Raw genomic sequence first — 7,020 nt, 5'->3', positions numbered from 1 at the left:
TGCAAATAAGTTCAATGAATCAAAGGCCCGAGTTCTAATCTCGAGACAAAGCCAAGCGGGCTTCTACCGATGCAATATGATGAGTTCTGTGCAAATAAGTCCAATGATTCAAAGGCCCGAGTTCTAACCTCGGGGCAAAGCCAAACGGGATTCTACCGAAGCAAGACGACGAGTTCTGTGCAGATAAGTTCAATGAATGAAATGCCCGAGTTCTAACCTCAGGACGAAGCCAAGCGGCCGCTTCTCTACCGATGCAACACGACGAATTCTGTGTAAATAAGTTCAATGAATCAAAGGCCCGAGTTCTAACCTCGAGACAAAGCCAAGCGGGCTTCTACCGATGCAACACGACGAATTCTGTGTAAATAACTTCAATGAATCAAAGGCGCGAGTTCTAATCTCGAGACAAAGCCAAGCGGGCTTCTACCGATGCAATATGATGAGTTCTGTGCAAATAAGTCCAATGATTCAAAGGCCCGAGTTCTAACCTCGGGGCAAAGCAAAACGGGGCTTCTACTGATGCAAGACGACGAGTTCTGTGCAAATAAGTTCAATGAATGAAATGACCGAGTTCTAACCTCAGGACGAAGCCAAGCGGCCGCTTCTACCGATGCAACACGACCAATTCTGTGTAAATAAGTTCAATGAATCAAAGGCGCGAGTTCTAACCTCGAGACAAAGCCAAGCGGGCTTCTACCGATGCAACATGACGAGGTCTGTGCAAATAAGTCCAATGATTCAAAGGCCCGAGTTCTAACCTCGGGGCAAAGCCAACTGGCTTCTACCGATGCAACACGAGGGGTTCTTTGCAAATAAGTTCAATGAATCAAAGGCGCGAGTTCTAACCTCGAGACAAAGCCAAGCGGGCTTTCTACCGATGCAACATGATGAGTTCTGTGCAAATAAGTCCAGTGATTCAAAGGCCCAAGTTCAACTTCTGGGCAAATCCAAACGGGCTTCTACCGATGCAACACGACGGGTTCTGTGAGATAAGTTCAATGAATCAAGGTCCGAGTTCTAACCTCAGGACAAGGCCAAGCGGGCTTCTACCGATGCAACACGACGAGTTCTGTGTAAATAAGTTCAATGAATCAAAGGCCCGAGTTCTAACCTCGGGGCAAAACCAAACTGGCTTCTACAGATGCAACACGAGGAATTCTGTGTAAGTTCAATGAATCAAAGGCGCGAGTTCTAACCTCGAGACAAAGCCAAGCGGGCTTCTACCGATTAGACACGACGAATACCCTGGAAATAAGTTCAATGAATCAATGGTCCGAGTTCTAACCTCGGGGGCCAAGCTAAACGGGCTTCTACCGATGCAACACGGTGAATTCTGTGCAAATAAGTTCAATGAATGAAATGTCCGAGTTCTAACCTCGGGACGAAGCCAAACGGCTTATACCGATGCAACACGACGAGTTCTGTGCAAGTTCAATGAATCAAGGTCCGAGTTCTAACTTCGAGGCAAAACCAAAGGGCTTCTACAGATGCAACACGAGGAATTCTGTGTAAATAAGTTCAATGAATCAAAGGCGCGAGTTCTAAGCTCGAGACAAAGCCAAGCGGGCTTCTATCGATGCAACATGATGAGTTCTGTGCAAATAAGTCCAATGATTCAAAGGCCCGAGTTCTAACCTCGGGGCAAAGCCAAACGGGCTTCTACCGATGCAACACGACGAGTTCTTTGCAAATAAGTTCAATGAATCAAAGGCGCGAGTTCTAACCTCGAGACAAAGCCTAGCGGGCTTCTACCGATGCAACATGATGAGTTCTGTGCAAATCAGTCCAATGATTCAAAGGCCCGAGTTCCAACCTCGGCAAAGCCAAACGATGTTCAACCGATGCAACACGACGGGTTCTGTGCAATTAAGTTCAATGAATCAAAGGGCCCGAGTTCTAACCTCAGGACAAGGCCAAGCGGGCTTCTACCGATGCAACACGACGAGTTCTGTTAATTAAGTTCAATGAATCAAATGCCCGAGTTCTAACCTCGGGGCAAAGCCAACGGGCTTCTACCGACGCAACACGACGAGTTCTGGGCAAATAAGGTTCAATGAATCAAAGGCCCGAGTTCTAGCCTCGTGACAAAGCCAAACGGGCTTCTACCGATTCGACACGAGGAATTCTGTGTAAATATAATCAATGAATCAAAGGCCCGAGTTCTAACCTCGGGACAAAGCCAAACGGGCTTCTACCGATGCGACGAGACGAATTCTGTGCAAATAAGTTCAATGAATCAAAGGCCGGTGTTCTGACCTCGGGACAAAGCCAAGCGTGCTTCTACCGATTAGACACGACGAATAATGTGCAAATAAGTTAAATGAATCAAAGGTCGTAGTTATAACATCGGGACAAAGCCAAGCCGGCATTTACCGATTCCACACGACGATTCTGTGTCAAATATGTGCGATAAATGAAGGGCCCGAGTTCTAACCTCGGGAGAAGCCAAACGGGCTTCTGCCGATGCGACGCGAACGAATTCTGTGCAAATAAGTTCAATGAATCAAAGGTCCGAGTTCTAACCTCGGGGCAAAGCCAAACGGGCTTCTACCGATGCAACACGACGAATTCTGTGGAAATAAGTTCAATGAATGAAATGCCCGAGTTCTAACCTCGGGACGAAGCCAAACGGACTTCTACCGATGCAACACGACGGGTTCTGTGCAAATAAGCTCAATGAATAAAGGCCCGAGTTCTAGCCTCGTGCAAAGCCATACGGGCTTCTACCGATTCGACACGACGAATTCGGTGCAGGTAAGTTCAATGAATCAAAAGGTCCGAGTTCTAACATCGGGAACAAAGCCAAGCGGGCTGCTACAGATATAAATAATCATTTTGAACAAGTCAATTCAATGAATGAAAACGCCCCGTGATCAACCATATGGAGGACTGAAGCCAAACATGTGAAGGGCGAGGAAGAAGTAGATGGAAGACAGGGAGGCTAGCCAAATGCTTGCACTGTTTGCAAGTGGATGTTCCATGAACGATAGCGAACGATCACTTCGGCGCCGTATACACAATCAGTATGGCCGGAAGCAAAATCTATCAACGGGTTATGGTCGTTGTACCAGCGACAATGACAAGTGTGAAAACCACAATGTGCCACGAACCCTGTTGAAAACAACGTTCTATTCACGTTCTATTCACAGTTCTATTCACGACCCACGAAGACTATCAGAGATGATGTGAGCAAATGAAAATGCCACATGAACAGGCACCATCTATGCCTTGCTGCAAAAGCGCACAATGTAAATGTCCTTACCCTCACCGCCAAACATTCACAGATGAGCTCATATGTGAGAAATCAGTTTTTTGGGTTCGTATTGCTGTAAACTGCTAGATGCCCCAGCCGTTGGCTTAGCGAAGCGCAGCTCTCAAGATAGAGTGGGTTGCTACACTGAGCTGTTGACATTAGTGCAACACGGGATCTGGTAGGTGGTTGAGCGACGGCGACTGCAGTCTACGGAGAATACCCACACGCAGCAAAGGCAGTGCGGGACACCAACGAAGTCTTAGAAACGTAGGAAGACTTGTCTGGTCCAGAGTCCCCGGTAGAACGGTCAGGCCGGACACAGTCGCTCTTGAGGAAATGCCACGGATGTTTCGGATGCCAGTGAGCGGGCTGGACCAATCTTCTATAGTGCGCCACACGCCAGTACACGCTGGGAGCCTGAAACGACAGGCGAGATGCGTGTTAGTGTAATTCGAGGAATTCGAAAACACAGCCGTACTATGATTCCTGCGCACAGATGAAAAAAAGTCTTAGCAGGGAATGCGGCTGTAGCCAGCGTTTCTGCAAAAGGATTTGTCTTCGTCAAAGCAGCAAATAAACGAGGTCTCCTTGTAGAAACGTTGGCTCCGCCGATATTACCTGTTAGTTTGCCAGTTCCGCTTATAATAAGCGGATTTAGGCTTTTTTCACCGAGTCGTTTCGGATTTTACCGTATCTGGTCACGTTATTTTGCACAGCGGAGCCGTTTAAGCGTGGCAAAACTCCGTTGTCCTCCCGAATTAACTGGTTGAGCGAGGTACAGCCACGTTAAGAGAAGACTGGGAACTCAGCCTGGCTATGCCAAGGCACCCAAAGCGGACAGATGAGCACAGTAGTGTAGCAAGGGGGTGGGAAAATGAAGTGAGGATGAGTAAATGAGAAGGTGAAGGGGAAGGAAATGAGAAGGGGAGAGGTTGAAGGATAACACATTCAGTATAGTAGTATAGTATAGCGAGGGATCAGAAAAGGAAGTGAGGCTGAAGAGCAGGGAAAAGAGAAGGGGTATGCCACTAACTCCGCAGCTTCCTCAGTCTTAGCAACACTAGCGTAGAGCTTCCTCATTTTGTCGGGGTGGGGGGTGGGGTGGAGGGCTTATTTTGCGCTTTTCTTGCAAATAGTTATTTAGTGCTTTTGTGACCCTACCCAAAATTTTTAAATTTGGCATTGATACGCATGCACACATACATACAAAAACAGCATGAACTTACACAAAGGTGGTTGTAATAAGCTTTAAAAAGTAATTTGAGTGTGGCAGGTCATTTCTCACGGCTGTACATAAAATTAATTCATGTAATCAGATAGTGCAGCACAGATTCAATTCCGCTAACAAAAAAGGCAAGTAATAACGATATACGTAATAAAGTTAGCCGGAATGACCAAATAGCAGGACTGTGTAATGCAGAATTATGTGGAAAACAGTTCGCAAAAAAAATTGAACACATTTCTGTGCACAAACACGTTTAACGTTTGGACCGTGTTTATGACGGAACGACCTAGTTGAGAGTAAGGGTATAGCCCTCCGCACGAATGCCTAATATTGAAAAATAAATGGAATGGAAGAATTTTGCCCTGGCAGCCTCGCAAAACTCCAAGCAGCGTTCCATATTTGCCAATTAGAGCACAGGTGAAGGAATCTAGGTGCGTACAATAAATATGTACAAACGGAGCTGATAGTCTTCGCGCTTGAATTTCATCGACATCGGCTGCTGGGTGCGGACTCCAAGGCGAGGAGGAGAGCAAAGTTGCGAGCCTCGCGTGTCAGGGTGGAGGACGATACAAATAATGAAGTCTTTTCCTACCGTCTGCAAAGGTAGTGACCATGTCCCGTCTCCCTGGATGTCGCCGTCAGCAAAGCAATGCAAATGTGGCCATAAGTTCGGACATACGACGAGTGGTGCCCCGAGGACCTCAGGAACGTAGGCATTGTAACCAGTCTGCTGGAGCCAGCTTCATGTCTTTGTCACGGGTAGCGATGGACTCTGGGAAGCTGTACCGAGAAGTGACGGAATTGTTAAGCACATGTAAACACAGGCACAGTAAGAGTTCTGTGAACGTGACACCTACCAACGGAATTCCTCGAGTAGCAGCAATGTGCAGTCTCCCTCCATGACGCCATCAGCGAAGCAGTGAGAAGGTGGCAGTAAGTTCGGTCATGTGACGTGGTTGCCCAGGAGACCTCAAGGACGTATACATTGGAACCAATCTGCAGAAGCCAGCTCCATCTCCTTGTCACGGGTATCAAAGGAAGACAGGCGCGGTGAGGCTGCAATGAAAGGCGGCGGAATTTTTAAGCACATGTAAACAACGCTGAAGAAAGTTGTGTGAATGTGAAACCTACCAACAGAATTCCACGAGTAGAAGCAATGTGCAGTCTCCCTCGATGACGCCATCAGCGAAGCAGTGCGAAGGTGGCAGCAAGTTCGGTCATGTGGCGTGCGTTGCCCAGGAGACCAAGAATGTATACATTGGAACCAATCTGCAGGAGCCAGCTCCATCTCCTTGTCACGGGTAGCAGTGGAAGACAGACGCGGAAAAGCTGAAAAGACACACGACGGAATCGTTAAGCACATGTAAACACAGCTGCAGTAAGTTTTGCGTACGTGATATTTACCATATGGCGCTTATTGAAGTCCCTCCTACTGACAGGAGTATCGGCGGTTGAATGTGGAAGTGCTGCCGACACGGCGACAGGACGGGTGGTGTTCAACGCCATCTCCACGTGGGCTCGGGCTAGACAATCTTCGATGCACAGCTCGTTCAGGAGCGGGACATCCGCCGGCCCTGATATACACGAATAGGTGCAAAAGCTGCTTCTTAAAAAAATGGAAATGAAAAATACGCGCTTACACACGATGTCCAGAATAAAGTGCGGTGCTCCATGGACTCCTCCTGGAAGGTCGGCGGGACTTGAAGAAAAGGCTGAAAGTAAACCTCAAAACTGCATGGTAAGCATAGCACCGTGAATAAGCGGGACCGTGAATAAGCAGGATCATGAGAAACACAGCGACCAGGAAAAGCAGCAATAACTGGAATGAAACCGCGCTGTAAGGTGAACAGCATGTTCTACAGTACGGTTAATAAAAAGCTGGCGAGGCGGTTCCGAATGCCGTTTGCTTCCGCGAAACCACATTTCGCTCGAGCGCACTATCGCGCGCGGGCTACTCGACACGAAATAGCGGTCGCTTCACAAAAGACGTTCGGAACGGGTTCAATGTCCTCGGCGAAATCGAAAGAGAACACCTGTCATATCCTGCCTATCGTGTTCGCTAAGGCTGAAGCTGTATGCGGCACGCCCCCACCCGTACCCCGTCCTCTTCGTTTTCGTCAAGGAGAAGACCCGATATGGCTGCAACAGCCGGCCACCAAAACTGGGGGCTCTGATTAGACACTAAAACTAACTGCAACTTCGCCAGTCTGGAATACCTCTGTCATCTCATTTGCAATGTTGGGATGATACTCGCCGCAACGATGGATTCACGTGCTGGTGCTCAGATGACTGCCGTGGACACACGTCGATGTATGGCAGCCCAAAGGTATGTACAAGGCATCTGAAACGTTCAACAAACTCTCTTTAGAAATACGAACGTTGGAATAACTGGTATATATACTCACCGTGACGAGGTTCGCACGCGTGCGCGGGCCGTGTTCCAAGAACTCGACCAAAGCGAGCGGCGCGTTCAACCAAGTGTGCGAGGTTCGCACCACAGTAATGGGCAAACAGACTGCCCGCACACGCACATGAAGTGCAA

General features: G+C 48.1%; 1 long non-coding RNA gene across 2 annotated transcripts; it reads right to left on the bottom strand.

Moving 5' to 3' along the window:
* Positions 1–5,038: 5,038 nt before the first annotated feature.
* LOC119376219 (uncharacterized) lies at positions 5,039–6,248 on the bottom strand. 2 transcript variants are annotated; one of them, XR_007414564.1, is made up of 3 exons: positions 5,883–6,248; positions 5,610–5,807; positions 5,039–5,258 (listed from the first exon to the last, which is right to left on the bottom strand). It is a non-coding gene; the product is annotated as an uncharacterized LOC119376219 (long non-coding RNA). The 2 variants fall into 2 exon arrangements; XR_007414563.1 differs by lacking the exon at positions 5,039–5,258 and adding an exon at positions 5,437–5,534.
* Positions 6,249–7,020: the final 772 nt, after the last annotated feature.

The sequence above is a fragment of the Rhipicephalus sanguineus genome, unplaced genomic scaffold, assembly GCF_013339695.2.
Source record: "Rhipicephalus sanguineus isolate Rsan-2018 unplaced genomic scaffold, BIME_Rsan_1.4 Seq113, whole genome shotgun sequence".
In the NCBI taxonomy this organism is placed as follows: Eukaryota; Metazoa; Arthropoda; class Arachnida; order Ixodida; family Ixodidae; genus Rhipicephalus; species Rhipicephalus sanguineus.
This window is presented reverse-complemented; position numbering and strand designations above follow the sequence as displayed.